Below are 17615 nucleotides of genomic sequence, written 5' to 3'. Positions count from 1 at the left end.
CAACATATTGTACCCCAAGTGTGCTTCTTTTTTTCTTTTTTTTTCTTTATTGAGATTTACTGATGTCATACAAAAAGAGTAGATACAATTTTATTATTCCATTAATCCTTTAAACAATACAGAGAGAGCAGATGACAGATTCCTAACAGTTACCAAATGTATAAATAACATATAGCCACAAAAATTGTAAAAAGCCAGACTGTTAAAATATTGCAACAATTCATTTGACAATACATATTCTTGATAGAGTAAACATTTGATTATAATCTAAAACTTCTCCATTTGGCAAGTGGAGCCCAAATATTTCTGCCTAGTTCCCTGGATTTTTTACCCTTTAGCTCGTATAGACAGGACTCTATGTCATGCATTCCAAGCAACCTTGCCATCCACATTTGAAAGGAGGTTGGGGGTGGTATCCTTCCAACCTGCTGAAATAAGAATGTGAAGGACCGCCACAGACATAAAAACCAGAGCCTCTGCATCACTACCTACGTTCAGTTTACTATCAGTGCCTAGAAGCATCAGGGTAGGGGATAGAATGATTCTACAATCTAGCAGCCCCTCCAAAAAGTTGGTGATTTCCCTACGTATTAAAGTTAACTTATCACAATGGTGGAACATGTGGAGTAAATCTGCGGGACCCGCATCACACATAGGGCATTTATCATTGTCTCTCATACCCCAGGCGAACAGCTTCGTCGGGGTATGATATAATTTAAACAGCGTTTTGTAGTGCTGCGTCCGCAGATTCGAAGATCGAAATAGTCTCTTGTTTAATATAAGGGCTAGATCTAGGTCAACATCTGGGTCTCCTAGCTTCCCTGCAAGTGTCGATTCAGTTTTCTCCACATCGTCTTGCAAGCTCAGCATTAGCTGGCTATACACTACTTTAATTTTATTACCATCCTTTCTTAGGTAGTCCATCATGGGGATACAGGTTGTTATGGAGATCCTGGGTCTAAAGGCCGTCAACGTTCGAACTAGCTGCCCATACAGGAACCAATGGTTGGGTGGAATCCCATGCTTACGCTGGATCTCTTCAAACCTAAGGATGTCATCCCCCTCCATGATGTCCCCTATGGTCCTTATTCCATGTTCTCTCCAGAACATGCAGGTCCTATCTGTACCTAGGTGGGAAAAAAGGTTAGAGTTCCAGAGGTGGAGGTGCGCATACATTTTTGGTATATACAGCAACTTTTGAGTAGCTTTCCAAGTCCCCCACACCCCGTCCAAGATATTGTACCGGGCCTTCTTATAATATCTGCGATCTACTTCACGCAGCAGTAGACCAATAGCCTTCTTCCCCAATAATAGCTCAAAAATAGATGGTGGATTCTGCCTATCTCCCGATACAGCTGCGGGACTAGGGTCCGATTGAAAAAGCACGGTCATTTGTGCCAAGAGACATGTCCAGTGATATAAACGGAGGTTTGGCAAGGCCAAGCCCCCCCTTTCATATGGGAGCGACATAAGATTCATGGAACGCATAGTCTTCCCATACTGCGAGATAAACCTATTCAATATTGATTCCAGATTTTTAATTAATTAGTCTTCGAGCATTAATGGGATGGCCCGAAACAGATATAACACTTTCGGGAACATCGTCATTTTGAGGAGATTTACCCTCCCTATCAAAGCAAGGTGCAGGACATCTAATCTTTTCAATTCGGCTTCAATCGAGCTCATAAGGGGAAGGTAGTTGTTTGTGATGATCTTATCCACTGAGGCATTCATTCTTACCCCTAGATAAACTGCTGAGTCTACATATCTACTGTCTGCCTTTCTGATGTTTTTGGTGCAGATTATCTGAGTCTTTCCCTCATTTAGCAGATATCCTGAATTACTTCCAAAATCCTTAGCCAACTCAGTGAGAATGGGCATCGCCTGCTGTGGATCGATAGTAAGAACCGCCAGATCGTCGGCGTATGCTAACAGTTTGTTTGAATACCCATTAAGCGTCACTGGATTGATCTGGGGTCACCCCAGGATTTTTTGGATCAGGGGGTCTATATATAACGCGAAGAGGATCGGAGAACAGGGGCATCCTTGTTGCGTACCCCTTTTGATTACTATAGTCTCCGAGCTCTCTCCCATTACTAACACCCAGGTTATCGGATCTTTATACATCGCTCTTAGAGCTCTGATGACCTTGGGTCCGAATCCCCTACCTACAAGGATGCCCCACAGGTAATCCCAGACCACGCGGTCAAACGCTTTCTCCGCGTCGAGGAGGATCATGGCCATATCTCCCCCCGCGGCAGCATGGGCATCAAATAAAGTGATAGCTCAACGAGTGTGGTCCGTAGTGCCTCGCCCAGGCACAAACCCATGTTGCCACGGAGAGACGAGACCGCCAATGATCCTCCCCAATCTTTTGGCCCAGATTTTAGAATACAGTTTTGTATCCGCATTAATGAGAGATATAGGGCGGTATGAGCCCGTATTCTCCTTAGGTTTGCCCTTCTTGTGGAAGATAATAATGTTAGTTTCCTTCCAGGAATCGGGTATATCCCCTGAACACACTATACCATTGAAGAGATCCAGCAGTATTGGAGCGATCTCAGATTCAATGCTTTTATAAACTTCCAGGGGGATTCCGTCTGGGCCTACCGCCTTACCGGCTGCTAACTCCCGTAAGGCACCTATAATCTCACTAATGGTCAGGTCCCTATCCAGCTCTTCTCTAGATTGTTCATCCAATCTTGGACCTTTATCCCCACTCTCCTCACTCTGCTGACTCTGACGACTCTCTTCATCATACAGTTTTTGATAAAAGTTTTTAAAGACCTGTACAATTTCCTTAAACTCTGTATGGTCTTTACCATTCTCCTGTATGAAGGATATTACATTTTTAGTTCTGTCATGTCTAATCTGGAGCGCCAGAGCCCTGCTTGCCTGCTCTCCTGTTTCATATTGTTTGGCCCTGGAAGACTGGTATTCTCCTATCCCCTTCTGTGTGACCATTTTTGGGAGCTCTGCTTTAATAATCGTCAGATTCCTTTGGCTCTCCGCCCCATCTATACCCCGTCCGATATCCCTTATATGTAAGTCTTCAGCCTTCGCTAGTTCCCCCATAAGTCTGTCTAACTCTCCCCTATCCTCCTTCCTTAGTCTCGCCGAGCAGCTTATGGTTTCCCCCTTAGAGCCCCCTTATAGGATTCCCAAACGCCATTGCTGGATGTACTGTATCAGTTTGCATCAAAGAATTCCCCGGTCCACTTTTTGAGGTGTTCCACAAATCTTTGATCAGTTAATAACCTCCTCTTGAAGGTCCAGCTGGTATGTTTTTTCTCTATTTTTTCTGTTCTACAAGATAAACTCAGCGGAATATGATCCGAAATTACTCGTGGGATTTTCTTGATACAAACTTTATTCAGTTCTGACGTTGTGATGAAAAAGTAATCTAATTTAGAGTACTTTTGGAAAGGGTTCGAGAAATAAGTAAACCCAGGGTTTTGTGGTTCCTTCTCCCCCCATACATCATTTAACCCATGTGAGCTCATTAGGGCAGTCAAAGCACGAAATACCCTTGGTTTCCGTCCTGAGTACGTATATAGATTATGCCAGTCAGTGGATATGTTTAAATCACCACAGACTATCATGGGAGTGGGCCAGACAGCTAATTCTCCTTCCAAGAAGTCAAAAACATCAGGATCATCACAGTTTGGCCCATATATTGAGCAGATTGTATACCCCACACAAAGATCTGCTAATACCCATCTGCCCAGACTGTCAGTTTTGACCCGCTTTGCCCCCCCTAAAGATGATCTAGCTAAAATTGCGACCCCCCTAGCTGTTGACGTCTGAGATGTACATGCTATCAGTTCAAAACCTCTTAAATATAGCAGTTTACGTTTTGCCCAGGACAGGTGGGTCTCGTGGAGACAAAGTACGCCAATCCCATTGTATTTAACAAAGTGATCCAATCTTTGACGTTTTTTCCAATCATTAAACCCAGTCACATTGACTGTGCATATTCTAATGTTCAACACTGTGGTGATTTCTTTTGATCCTTACCCCTTTCTGACATATTTGTCTCAGTATCTTCAATATCATCATTACAGCGCTGCTCATGCCACTCTTAAGGCAAGAAGGTTCTCTACAACACCAGTTTATCTCATTTTTCTTTCCCCCCCCCCTTCACCCAGTCCCCCTCCCCCCTCACCCCCCTCCCTCCTTACCCTCCCTCAGCTCCCACTGCTGACCCCCCGACCCCCCCATACCCCACCCTGCACCCTTCCTGATGAGGCACTCAGACCTAGTCTGTGCATGTGATGGATCACAGCAGACGCAATGAGGAATAATAAGAAAAAACTCACGACATCCAGTCAAAGTGCCCTAAATACTCTTCATTTAACAGCGAATGGCAGCACCCCAAGACCCCCACTTATACCTGAAAAAAAAGAGAAAAGGTAAACCAGTGAACAATGCACCTGAAGGACCTAATACAAGACTAATACAAGACTAGTTGCCCAGTGAGTCCAGGTACTCATTTGCTTTGATCTCAGATGCAAATTAATGTGTCCTCCCCTCATTAATTATCTTTAGCTGGGCAGGGTTGATCAAGTAGGCCTGCATCTTCTTCTCTTGAAAGGGTTTAATCAGCTGCCTTAACCTCCATCTCCTTTCCACAGTAACATGGCAGAAGTCCGGACGGACAAAGAATGAAAACCCCTCGCAAGTCCTCCTCGCATCAGGTCTTGCCTTCTCTGCAATGATTTGCCTTAATACAAAGTTGCCCAGGAAGATTAAAATCTACCTGGGCTTATCTCCTTCTCTTGCATTTTTCCGAACTTTGAACGGAGTACGATGTACCCTCTGTATTTCGCATGGCCAATTCCAACTGCCTGTTCAAAACGCTTGATGGTGAACGCTCTGATGTCCGAACCGTCGGCCCCCTCCAGTATTCCAAGGACCCTAAGATTGTTCCGCCTGAGTCTATTCTCCATGTCCTCAAGTTTCCATTGGATATCTACCACTTGCGAACAATGAGCGTCAACTTTACTCGTGGCTGCTGCAGCCTCAGCCTCCGTTGAGATGACTCTCTCCTCCAGGTTTGATACTCTGACGCCCAGGTTCTTACAGGCCTTAGACAACTTCCTCACAACCCCCTGCATTGTCCTCATCGCGGCTTGCGATTTCCTACTGTCCTAGCGTGTCTCCTCCCTATGGGCAATGATTTCCTGATGTATCACTTCAAGGAGCGACATCTGGGATGACTCAATACTGGGACTACCCTGTAGCGGCATAGCCGATGAATGATCCCAACTTAGCTCGCAGTGCTCTTGCCCCTTTGATATAGCTAAGGGCCTGACTGCTGTGGTTGGGGGTTCATGCTCTAGATCGCTCTCAGAGTCTGGAATGCTATCCTCCAGAAAGGAGCTATGTTCGTCCTTATCGGACCACTCTGCATTCTCGGATACTGAGAAGAAGCATTCGCTAGGGACTTTCTCTTTTTCCAACAGGCCCCCAGAAGCTGCCCCAGAGGTGGCATTACTGATAACTACAGATTTTGGAAAAGGGGGGTGGTGATGGACAGAGTTTCTGAATGATGCAGAATACTCTTACCAAGTCAATAGATCATGGTTTTAATCCATCACCGTTTTTTAGCTCACTGCACCATCCCAGCTCAGAACCTGGCTATATGCAAATTAGTCTGTTCCTGTCCCAGTGCATGATGGGAACAGGGCAAACCAAACTACCAAGCCAATTCTTATACTGGGAAGGAAACAAGCTTCCGGGGACCGGTTTCTGGCATCACAGCCTTCTTCGGCCCGGCTTGCTTGAATCCTGATGGTGCAATGAGCAAGGGACTCACGTCTGAGTATACCCTCCCACACATAGTGTGGATAAAACCGATTTTGGAAAAGGGGGGTGGTGATGGACAGAGTTTCTGAATGATGCAGAATACTCTTACCAAGTCAATAGATCATGGTTTTAATCCATCACCGTTTTTTAGCTCACTGCACCATCCCAGCTCAGAACCTGGCTATATGCAAATTAGTCTGTTCCTGTCCCAGTGCATGATGGGAACAGGGCAAACCAAACTACCAAGCCAATTCTTATAATGGGAAGGAAACAAGCTTCCGGGGACCGGTTTCTGGCATCACAGCCTTCTTCGGCCCGGCTTGCTTGAATCCTGATGGTGCAATGAGCAAGGGACTCACGTCTGAGTATACCCTCCCACACATAGTGTGGATAAAACCGATTTTGGAAAAGGGGGGTGGTGATGGACAGAGTTTCTGAATGATGCAGAATACTCTTACCAAGTCAATAGATCATGGTTTTAATCCATCACCGTTTTTTAGCTCACTGCACCATCCCAGCTCAGAACCTGGCTATATGCAAATTAGTCTGTTCCTGTCCCAGTGCATGATGGGAACAGGGCAAACCAAACTACCAAGCCAATTCTTATACTGGGAAGGAAACAAGCTTCCGGGGACCGGTTTCTGGCATCACAGCCTTCTTCGGCCCGGCTTGCTTGAATCCTGATGGTGCAATGAGCAAGGGACTCACGTCTGAGTATACCCTCCCACACATAGTGTGGATAAAATCAGAAACTCTGTCCATCACCACCCCCCTTTTCCAAAATCGGTTTTATCCACACTATGTGTGGGAGGGTATACTCAGACGTGAGTCCCTTGCTCATTGCACCATGCCAGAAACCGGTCCCCGGAAGCTTGTTTCCTTCCCAGTATAAGAATTGGCTTGGTAGTTTGGTTTGCCCTGTTCCCATCATGCACTGGGACAGGAACAGACTAATTTGCATATAGCCAGGTTCTGAGCTGGGATGGTGCAGTGAGCTAAAAAACGGTGATGGATTAAAACCATGATCTATTGACTTGGTAAGAGTATTCTGCATCATTCAGAAACTCTGTCCATCACCACCACCCCCCTTTTCCAAAATCGGTTTTATCCACACTATGTGTGGGAGGGTATACTCAGACGTGAGTCCCTTGCTCATTGCACCATCAGGATTCAAGCAAGCCGGGCCGAAGAAGGCTGTGATGCCAGAAACCGGTCCCCGGAAGCTTGTTTCCTTCCCAGTATAAGAATTGGCTTGGTAGTTTGGTTTGCCCTGTTCCCATCTTGCACTGGGACAGGAACAGACTAATTTGCATATAGCCAGGTTCTGAGCTGGGATGGTGCAGTGAGCTAAAAAACAGTGATGGATTAAAACCATGATCTATTGACTTGGTAAGAGTATTCTGCATCATTCAGAAACTCTGTCCATCACCTTTTCCAAAATCGATTTTATCCACACTATGTGTGGGAGGGTATACTCAGACGTGAGTCCCTTGCTCATTGCACCATCAGGATTCAAGCAAGCCGGGCCGAAGAAGGCTGTGATGCCAGAAACCGGTCCCCGGAAGCTTGTTTCCTTCCCAGTATAAGAATTGGCTTGGTAGTTTGGTTTGCCCTGTTCCCATCATGCACTGGGACAGGAACAGACTAATTTGCATATAGCCAGGTTCTGAGCTGGGATGGTGCAGTGAGCTAAAAAACAGTGATGGATTAAAACCATGATCTATTGACTTGGTAAGAGTATTCTGCATCATTCAGAAACTCTGTCCATCACCTTTTCCAAAATCGATTACTGATAACTACATCCAGGCTACCAACACCCAGAATCACATCCACCTCAGTCCGCTTGCCCCCTTTCCTTGGGGGGGACAACTAGCAAGTTGGCCTACCTGAGTATAGGCACCCGCCGCAACGTCCTGGATTTCTTGACCCTCTCTTGTTCCTACTGCTGCGGGGTCCAAGCTTATGGCATTTACAGGGCTAGTTGTGGTCGCTTGCTCAATAGCAGGCTGCGGGGTATCTTCAAGTGCTGGATGGCTAAATAGCACTTCAATAGTCGTGTGCAGACTGTTCTCTTCTTGACTCATTTGTTGGGGAGGCAGCTTGACTTGACCCCCCAGTTCTTGCATTACCCCGTCCCCACCTTGTCGTGCGACCTCCTTTGCACCTTTCTCCTTGCTGCTTTTAGTAAACAGGTTGGCAATTGATGCAGTTGCCTGCTGTGTCTTGACCGTCAGCTGCTGTTTCCTTGCTGAGGGTGATTGAGATTTCAGCCGGGAATCTCCTTCCTCCACCGCCACCGGCACCCCCTCAGCCCCGCCTTTCTTCTTAAGTGTTGCTGCTTTTGAGGTGTTTGTTTTCGGGGCCATTGCTCCTGTATATCGTTGCCAATCTCTTCTCCTTCCCCTCCTCTGGTCCCAGGACGTGCCTTCTCCTTGATTGCTATTGATGCTTCTGGCTCCGTTTCCGAGCTTCAGTTTTGCACGGAACTCCGCTCCACTCTGCAGCCTTGTTCACATGCCCCGCCCACCACCGAAACGCAGGTTGTCGGCGGCAGGGAGAGAGGACAGCAGTGGCCAGCGCCAGAGCCCAGAGCAGATGCCTTGCCGAGCCGCGACACGTAAGCGGGGACATCATTCTCCTTTGTTCGTATTTTAATCCTCATCCCATATGTGGTTTTCTCTTGGCTGCCAAATTCGTGATTTTAGCCATTCTAGAGCTACAACCGCGTCCTCATTGCTCCGCTGCTTACAGCCACTGCTATGCGGCCGCCATCTTGCCACCTCACCCCAAGTGTGCTTCACAGTTACTATATCAACCTTCATTGTATTCAGTCTGAAGAAATATCGAATTTCAATTCATGATAGTGAGCAGGAAATACAGAAAGTAGCAAAAGGCCTATACAATATCTGAAGTGAAAGTACAAGAGCCACGCTACATTTAAATCAAAGATCTAATTTCACTTTTAGATATTAATACTACTTCATACAGACTAAATACAGCTATTCTACCAGGAAGTGTAACGATTTCCGATGTCTCTCTTTCTATGTTATGTCGCATTCTCCTTTCTCTAGGCCTGCTGCGAGCCTACACGTATTGGTGTGAGGCTGGTTGTGAGTTTCGATATGTGGTAAACTTGCATCCCTCCTGTTGGCTCCAGATGGCCAAGTTAGTGGACCTTGGAAGTAAATCATCCAAGAAGCTTTGGTTGTATTTCAACAAATGCTAGTGACAAAATCTCATACATTTACTCAGTTCAGTTCAGTTCAGTTCATAAAGCTTTATTTCGATAAATGAATATCTTAAAAGCTAGGCAATCCAATATAAAGAGTATACAAAATGGACCATAATACACACATTTTAAAAACTGAGTATACAATAAAAGCTTTAAAATTAATCATTTCTCATTTCAAATAAACAATAAATAGTTAAAAAAAAATTGTCAGGACAGCTGCGTAGTGGTACAAGGAAGAGGAACATAGTTGGGAATTTTAGTCCATTTTCAGATTTCATGGTTCAGGAGTTAGCCTTGATTTTTTGCGCTCTAATGCTCCATGCCCATTTAAGATATTTAGCTAATCCACAGGCGTAACGGTTCAGAGTGTCAGATTTTAGGATGCGCAGTGCAACTTGATGGTTGCCAGTGCCCATCTGCTTGCATCTTGGTTTCAACCAACACCCCCTTGGCACATTATATGCTGGGCAGACAAACATAAAGTGTGCAATCGTCTCGATGGGAGCCTCGCAGCTTGGACAAAGAGTTGTGGTTTGATGGGGAGGATTCCATTGTGCAGTCATTTCTCCCGTAAGAAGTGTGCCTGTCCTGAGCTCAAACTAGAGGGCCCTATCGTGTGGTTTTCGTATAAAATCAAGATAGGGCTCGTAACGGATAAGAGGCTTATGCTGCATGAACTCTTCTGTGAGATACATTTACTCTTATATTCAGACCTAGACAATGCTCCTGGTTTAACAGTACAATATTGATGTGGGCATCAGAAGGTCCAAGGGGCATACACTAAATTCGCAGGTAACAGGCAGCAGTGGTCAGAGAACAATGGTAAGAGAGCAGAATTGATGGTACTTCTTACAAGATTGGATCAATATAATAATTTGCAGATTTGTATAGCACGGCTTATCACCCGTGAGGGTATCCAGATGCTTTCCATGGACTTGGGGAGATTAAGTGATTTGCCCTGAATCATAGGATGTTGAGCCAACGCTGAGACGCAAACCTGGATACCCTACTGTCAAGTCGGCAGCTCTGCCCACTGCACTATATCCTCTCCCTAAATTCTATAATCCCTAATATTTATAATGGGAGGAGTTTCCATTGATACTGACTAGAGAAAAACATGGAAAGGGGTGTTCCCTAAATATCAGAAAAGGATCTAATCGCGCATTCAGCTAGCCCACACAACCACAAAAAGAATTTATTTATTCAGAGAAAAAACTTTTTTATTTTTTATTTTTTACATATACACTGTTTTCATAGAAAATTAATCTCATTAAGACAGTAGAGTAATATCTGTAAAGTTTTTTTTGGATCATATACAAAAATACAATATAAAAACTAGGACTCGCAGAAGTAATTCAAAAAAAGGGCACAAGATCCATTCACTCATACACTCAAACACACCTTTTGTACAGTCAGATTCATACACAAACATTCACATACGTATCATCACACACAAAAGCGCCGACGCGCGTTTCGGACAAGTGCCATTACAGGCTTCCTTCATCAGGGCGCACTTGGAATGGAGACAAAGCAGACGCAATGAAGGACGTCTGACAAAAGGTGCTGGAAGGCGGTCCTAGTAGCATCAAGGGCTGGAGGTAGGTATTCTGCGGGCAGAAAGAACAAAAATAAGGAAAACTGCAAAGTGTCATTCATGAAAAAGCAAGGGAGGCCTGGCTAAGAGTCAGCAAGAAACCAGAATTCAAATAACCAAATCCACACATCTCACAAGGGTAAAATATCCTTATACCCCCAAATACACATCATAGGAACACCCAGGGAAGATTATGCAAACGATATAGTCAAGAGTGGCAAAGTGTGTCAAGAAACCAGAAAGTGCATAAAAAGAGCCACCACCTAAGGTTAACAGGTACAAGCGGTATGTGTAGGACGACTAAATACAGGGAAGGCAGCCTACCTAGGGGCCCTCAAAGGCGGAACCACTGGGCAAATTCACAGAATTAATAGGTAATTGGCTACCAAAAAATATAAAGAGAGTCCAGTGGGTGCATGTGCTCAATAGGCGATCGAAATTCCGAGCATCACACTTTAAGGGGCCTGTAGAGAGTCCAAACACGTTTCATGGAGGGAGCTTGGCTACCAATACGGGTCAGGAGGGCAGAAAAGACCATCCAAGTGTCTAAAAAAAATTATTATATGAGGGCAAATAATTAACATACCAATGCAGGCAAAATAATAAGGCAATACATCTAACAACTAGATGAATAACAAAAGACAACAAGAGAATAGGGTGCATAGGGCACGCATGGAGTAATGCTAAGGCTCTACAACAAGGCGCTGCGTGCAATGTAAAGTAAACTAAAACTAAACTGAACAAAAGCAGATCACATCAACGCTGCCCTCACGTCTATAATGGATTTGACTCGACCCCATCACTAAGGTATTCTTGAGCCTTTTGTGTTAACACCCTGTATCATTTTGCATGCCTACTCCCTTTTTAGCTAGTGATTCGTCTGTATAAATTTAACAGGTCAACCGAATATCGATTCCTGGTCCTTCTAATAATATTTTTCACCTATTTGGAGAGGCTTTATCAGGCTCTGCTTGGAACCCTCATAAAGGTAGACCTTTTTCGTTTTTCTTTAATTGTGGTTTACATTCCTTATTCACTGCTGTTCTAGTCTAGCTACATTCACTGCCTTTTTGTGTATTTTTATTTATTTAGCAATCTTTCTCCTTTTAGTTTCGCACTGTTTTTCCCATTCAGCTTATTCTGCATTAATATAGTCTTTGTATAGGCTCTGCTTTTGTTCAGTTTAGTTTTAGTTTACTTTACATTGCACGCAGCGCCTTGTTGTAGATCCTTAGCATTACTCCATGCGTGCCCTATGCACCCTATTCTCTTGTTGTCTTTTGTTATTCATCTAGTTGTTAGATGTATTGCCTTATTATTTTGCCTGCATTGGTATGTTAATTATTTGCCCTCATATAATAATTTTTTTTAGACACTTGGATGGTCTTTTCTGCCCTTCTGACCCGTATTGGTAGCCAAGCTCCCTCCATGAAACGTGTTTGGACTCTCTACAGGCCCCTTAAAGTGTGATGCTCGGAATTTCGATCGCCTATTGAGCACATGCACCCACTGGACTCTCTTTATATTTTTTGGTAGCCAATTACCTATTAATTCTGTGAATTTGCCCAGTGGTTCCGCCTTTGAGGGCCCCTAGGTAGGCTGCCTTCCCTGTATTTAGTCATCCTACACATACCGCTTGTACCTGTTAACCTTAGGTGGTGGCTCTTTTTATGCACTTTCTGGTTTCTTGACACACTTTGCCACTCTTGACTATATCGTTTGCATAATCTTCCCTGGGTGTTCTTATGATGTGTATTTTGGGGTATAAGGATATTTTACCCTTGTGAGATGTGTGGATTTGGTTATTTGAATTCTGGTTTCTTGCTGACTCTTAGCCAGGCCTCCATTGCTTTTTCATGAATGACACTTTGCAGTTTTCCTTATTTTTGTTCTTTCTGCCCACAGAATACCTACCTCCAGCCCTTGATGCTACTAGGACCGCCTTCCAGCACCTTTTGTCAGACGTCCTTCATTGCGTCTGCTTTGTCTCCATTCCAAGTGCGCCCTGATGAAGGAAGCCTGTAATGGCACTTGTCCGAAACGCGCGTCAGCGCTTTTGTGTGTGATGATAGGTATGTGAATGTTTGTGTATGAATCTGACTGTACAAAAGGTGTGTTTGAGTGTATGAGTGAATGGATCTTGTGCCCTTTTTTTGAATTACTTCTGCGAGTCCTAGTTTTTATATTGTACTTTTGTATATGATCCAAAAAAAACTTTACAGATATTACTCTACTGTCTTAATGAGATTAATTTTCTATGAAAACAGTGTATATATAAAAAATCAAAAATAAAAAAGTTTTTTCTCTGAATAAATAAATTCTTTTTGTGGTTGTGTGGGCTAGCTGAATGCGCGATTAGATCCTTTTCTGATATTTAGGGAACACCCCTTTCCATGTTTTTCTCTAGTATTCTCGCCCTGGCGGGTTGTTTCCCTCTTGTCATTTATCGATAGATTCAGGGCCCCTCTCTTGTTTTTTGACTGATCCATTGATACTGACTCCAGTGGTTCAGAAGGAGGACAACTCCCTGAAGACAGCAAGTCCATGAAGAGCTGAACTATTCATAATTGAAGTTTCTATGCAGCAAAAATATACAAGATTAGCCCACCGTCAATGACAGAATAAAGTGCAGATTAGCAAAGTGTTGAGTTCCCAAATATGGGGCCAAGGTTTAGCCTCCATAGAACGTGTTCATGGATTTTTGGGGATACTGACAAATGGATTGAAGGTAGCTGTAGGCCATGGGTGAGAGTTTTTTTTTTAAACGTTATTTACCATTTTAGTACAGCATAACAAAGCAATCACTGTTGGTAACTGTCTTTAACATTACAATTGAAGAAGATGGGATGACGCATGTTGTATCAATACAGTAGTTGTCCCAGCATGTACCAATAATAAGAGAAGAAGCAGCCAAGCTTTAAAATACAATCCCAAAAGCCCGGTCCCATCTCTGAGCATAACCACCCACCGTTCAGCAGCAGGTCAACAAGCCCATCCAAACCCAACAGTTACAAGTGTGGTCATATAGTCAAAGAGATATGGTACCTGCAGGGAGCAGCATAGCAATAGATGGCAAGCAATTGGAACTAACAAAACAGGTTACCCAATTATTGCACCCTTCTTAAGAGCTACGGCGAGGATCTTTTCTTTTAAACTGTAAGTTAAGAAATTTATCAGAATCCTCCTAGGTTTTGGGCGATTTGGATTCAGTCTGAAGGGGTCTCGATGTATCCTTTGAATATCTAGAGAAATCTCCTCTTCTGTTTCCTCTATCTGCAGTTCTGTTTTTAGTAAATGAACTATGTAGCCTTTTATATTGTCCCCTTCTTTCCCCTCCGGAAGCTTCAAAATTTTTAGATTATTCCTTGGCTGCATATTTTCTAATTTTTCTAAGCGCTCCTCATACATTCTTTCTTTATGTCTGACCTCCTCTAAATCTCTGCTATGTTCCTCAACCTTACCCTGAATTTCCTTAATCTCTTCCTCAAGTGCTTCTGTGCGGGTATTCAACGCCTCAAACTTTGCCTCCAACAATCCACATGCCTCCCTAATCCCCTCTTGATTTGCCTTTGACTCCTCGAAGCCTCTATGTACATCTAAGTCCAACTTTTTTAATAAGGCTATAACTGCACTATCAGAATTCGCAGCTCCCAAGAAGACTTCCTCACTCTCTGCACTGCCCCCTTGTTTTTCAGCTCCACTTAGCGCCACTAACAAGATAGGGGGGCCGTCTCCTCCTCTACTCCCAGGCACAGCACTGGGACCCGGGCCCGGATCCTCCTGGCTCGCTACCTCTTGATTTTCTTCTTCCATCTCTAAAACTTTATACCTATTAGGGCTCTCGTGATCTGCCCAGTCCACCCAACTGTTTTCTAGCCCGGGCACCTTTACCCCAGTAATTGTGTCCTCAGCCTGTGTTTCTTCCCCGGTTTCCTGCTCTTTTATTAAACCATCAGGGATTCCTAGTAGAGCGCTTTCCAGGACACCACCATTTGAGAGTACTAGAGTCTTTGGAAGGGGCTTAAAATAATCATTCAACGAGGGATTGACTGCTATTTTTTTTCCAGTATGCCTGTCCTACTGCCTTATCTCATATATTTTTTTGCATTGTCCAGATTTACTTCTTTATTCTTTCCAAACCCCTTTTGTACAGTAAATTGTTCCTCCTCAGCCGCCTTTACAACACTTCTCAAGGCATACCCTGTATTTTTTTTATGTATCTCCCTCTTAATGCGTGCAATTTCTTTTTTCTTATCACTTGCACTTTTTAAAAGGTTTTTTAACCAAGCTCCTTCCTCCCTGGCTTCAACGCCCTTACTAACCACACTTCCCAGAGGAATTTGACGTGTTTGCCGACTGGGGGTCTGTCCTACCTCACTGCTTTTCTCCTTTGCACTCCCGGTGCCTCTTCCAACCGTCCCGCATGCACTGAATTGAATTCGGGCAACGGCTCGTCTTCCTCTGCCTCGCTCTACCGCCGCTCTGCTCCAGAGCTCCCCTCCGTGTCTCCCATCCTCTGGCGGCTCCACAGGAGGCTCCTCCTCCACCGCCCTCTGCCCGAAATACTGCACTACGTCCTCTGCCGCCATACACATCCACCGCCGCCGCCGCTGCAATATTCCAGGAACACGGGAGCCCAAAAAATAGGTAAATGAACTCTTTAGGATTTTACCGCGATACTCTTTAAACTTAACACCGCAAACTATAGGTCTGTCTGCATACTACACGCCACCACTCCCTTAGGCACTCGCGACCGACTTCCTAGCTGGCCGCCATGTTGCAATAATGGTGGAGGGCACGAGGGTAGAGGTCAGGTCAGGTCAGATCTTTCTGTGGTTACTGCAAATAGACAGTGGGAGCTGGGCAAAAGAATGGAAGCACTAAAGAGTTTGGGGGCCACTGTACAACTGAAGTTCCCAGCCTTCTTACAAGACATGTGGAAGAATAAAATGTATACTTTTAGATTTGTAGAAGATGTAGATGGTTTCTTGGAACAGTGTCAGAGCGGGGTACTTTAAAACCCTAGTAGGAAAAGATAGATTAGACTGATATAGAGTTTTGGAAAAAAAAGCGTTCGTTTTGTATAGGTCTTTTTATGTTAAAATTGTTATGTAGAGATAGACACGACCACGACCATCCAATAGGCACTCGAAAGGCCTAGGTTGGGCCTAAGGAAGCTGGTTGGGTTTTCCAGGGGGGGCAGGGGGGGAAAGGGCATGAGTGTAGGGAAGGGGGATGGGTTGGGTCCGGAGGGACAGGGGGGGAGAGGGGGAAACATAAAAATGTTCTTATAAGCCATCTTTTCACCTGGGTGATGGAAAGAAGTGGGAGGCTCTGGGATGGTGGAGGGTAGTGCAACGGTGGTAACTTGGATGTCTTGGAATGTAAATGGTCTACGGGTTAAATCCAGAAGAGACAGGATTATGAAATATTTGAGAGATCTCTCGGTGCATATTATGATTTTGCAGGAGACACATTTAACAGAGGAGGAGGGTAAGAAATTTCTTGGACCACAAAGATGGTTAAAACATGTTTTCTATACACCACAAGTGGTGGTAACTAAAGGTATTGCAGTATTGGTTAGGCGAGGGTTAGATTGTGTTGTTGTCGGTAAGGTAGCAGACGTTAAAGGTAGGTGGTTGATCGTGAATTTGAAGATAAATGGTCTTATGCATAATGTTATAGGTTATTACGGTCCTAATCAAGATGATGTGGGCCCCCTTGATGAGTTAACTAAGGAAATGATGAGTCTTACAGGCTTGTTTATTCTTGCTGGCGATTTTAACACGGTGCTTGATAAAAAATTAGATAGGTCAGACAACAGTAGGGCTCTGGCTAACAGTAAAATGTCATCGAGAGTCAAGGGTTTGCTAGATCAGTTCGGTCTTTACGATGTATGGAGACAGAGGTCGGGGCTGGCATTAGGATACACGTACTATAATAAAAAATACAACCATAGATCGCGAATTGACTACTTTTTAATAGACCTGAGACTTAAAGATAGAGTGAAACAGATCATACACGTAGGGGTCCATCTATCAGACCACTCAGCTGTTATTTTGGAACTCAAGATAGGAACTATTGGTTTGGGTTCAGTCTGGAGGCTTGATCGTACTGTTCTGTATGATCATGAGGCTATGGATATCCTCAGGCAGGAAGTTGACGTATTTGTTGAGCAGAATGTGGGTTCAGCAAGGATAGATATTGTATGGCAGGCAGCAAAGGCATTTCTGCGGGGTAGGTTGGGAGCAATGGGTGCTAGGAGAAGAAGAGCGTATTATAATACAGTAGAGTTTTTAGAGAAGGAAATCAGGCAGAAGGAGGCAGTATTGGTAAACACGGAGAATATCTCGATGAAGGAAAAGACTGTTTAAGAACTGGAACAATTGAAAGAGGATATAGCTACAGTTGTTAATAACAGGGTGAAACAAAGATGGGAGGCCGTTAATTTGGCACACTTTGAGTATGGAGAAGGTTCGAGTAAATTATTAGCTTGGAAAGCAAGGAAAGACCGGATCAGAAACACGATTAAAGAAGTGAAAGAGAGAGAGTCAGGCCGTTTAGTAACAGACACTAAAGATATTGTTGACGCCTTTCATAGCTATTTTGAGGAGGTTTATAGAGAAGATCTAGTCCCAGACAAGTATGAGGTAGAAAAGTGGATAAAAGTGCTAGACCCATTGACAGAAGAGCTGCAAGTGTTCTTGAATCAAGAAATCAGACAGGTTGAAGTAGAGGAGGTTATTAAGCAGGCCAAGAAAGGGAAAGCACCAGGTCCGGACGGGCTTCCTGTTGAGGTCTATTAGGAATTGGGTGGGAGTCTGGCACCATTAATAACAAGGCTCTTCAATGAGATTTTTGTAGGGAAGGCGGTTCTTCCCACATCATGGAATGAGGCGAACATTATAGTTATTCCGAAACCTGGGAAATCACCAAAAAATATGGACTCGTACAGGCCTATATCGCTGTTAAACAGCGACT

The 17615-nt window shown here is 44.2% G+C and overlaps 1 protein-coding gene across 6 annotated transcripts in view; it reads right to left on the bottom strand.

The window, feature by feature from the left end:
* Positions 1 to 17615, bottom strand: part of LOC144799803 (fatty acyl-CoA hydrolase precursor, medium chain-like) — a 447680-nt gene that overhangs the window by 102235 nt on the left and 327830 nt on the right. The window lies entirely within an intron of this gene.

Source organism: Lissotriton helveticus, chromosome 12 (genome assembly GCF_964261635.1).
Source record: "Lissotriton helveticus chromosome 12, aLisHel1.1, whole genome shotgun sequence".
Lineage (NCBI taxonomy): Eukaryota > Metazoa > Chordata > Amphibia > Caudata > Salamandridae > Lissotriton > Lissotriton helveticus.
This window is presented reverse-complemented; position numbering and strand designations above follow the sequence as displayed.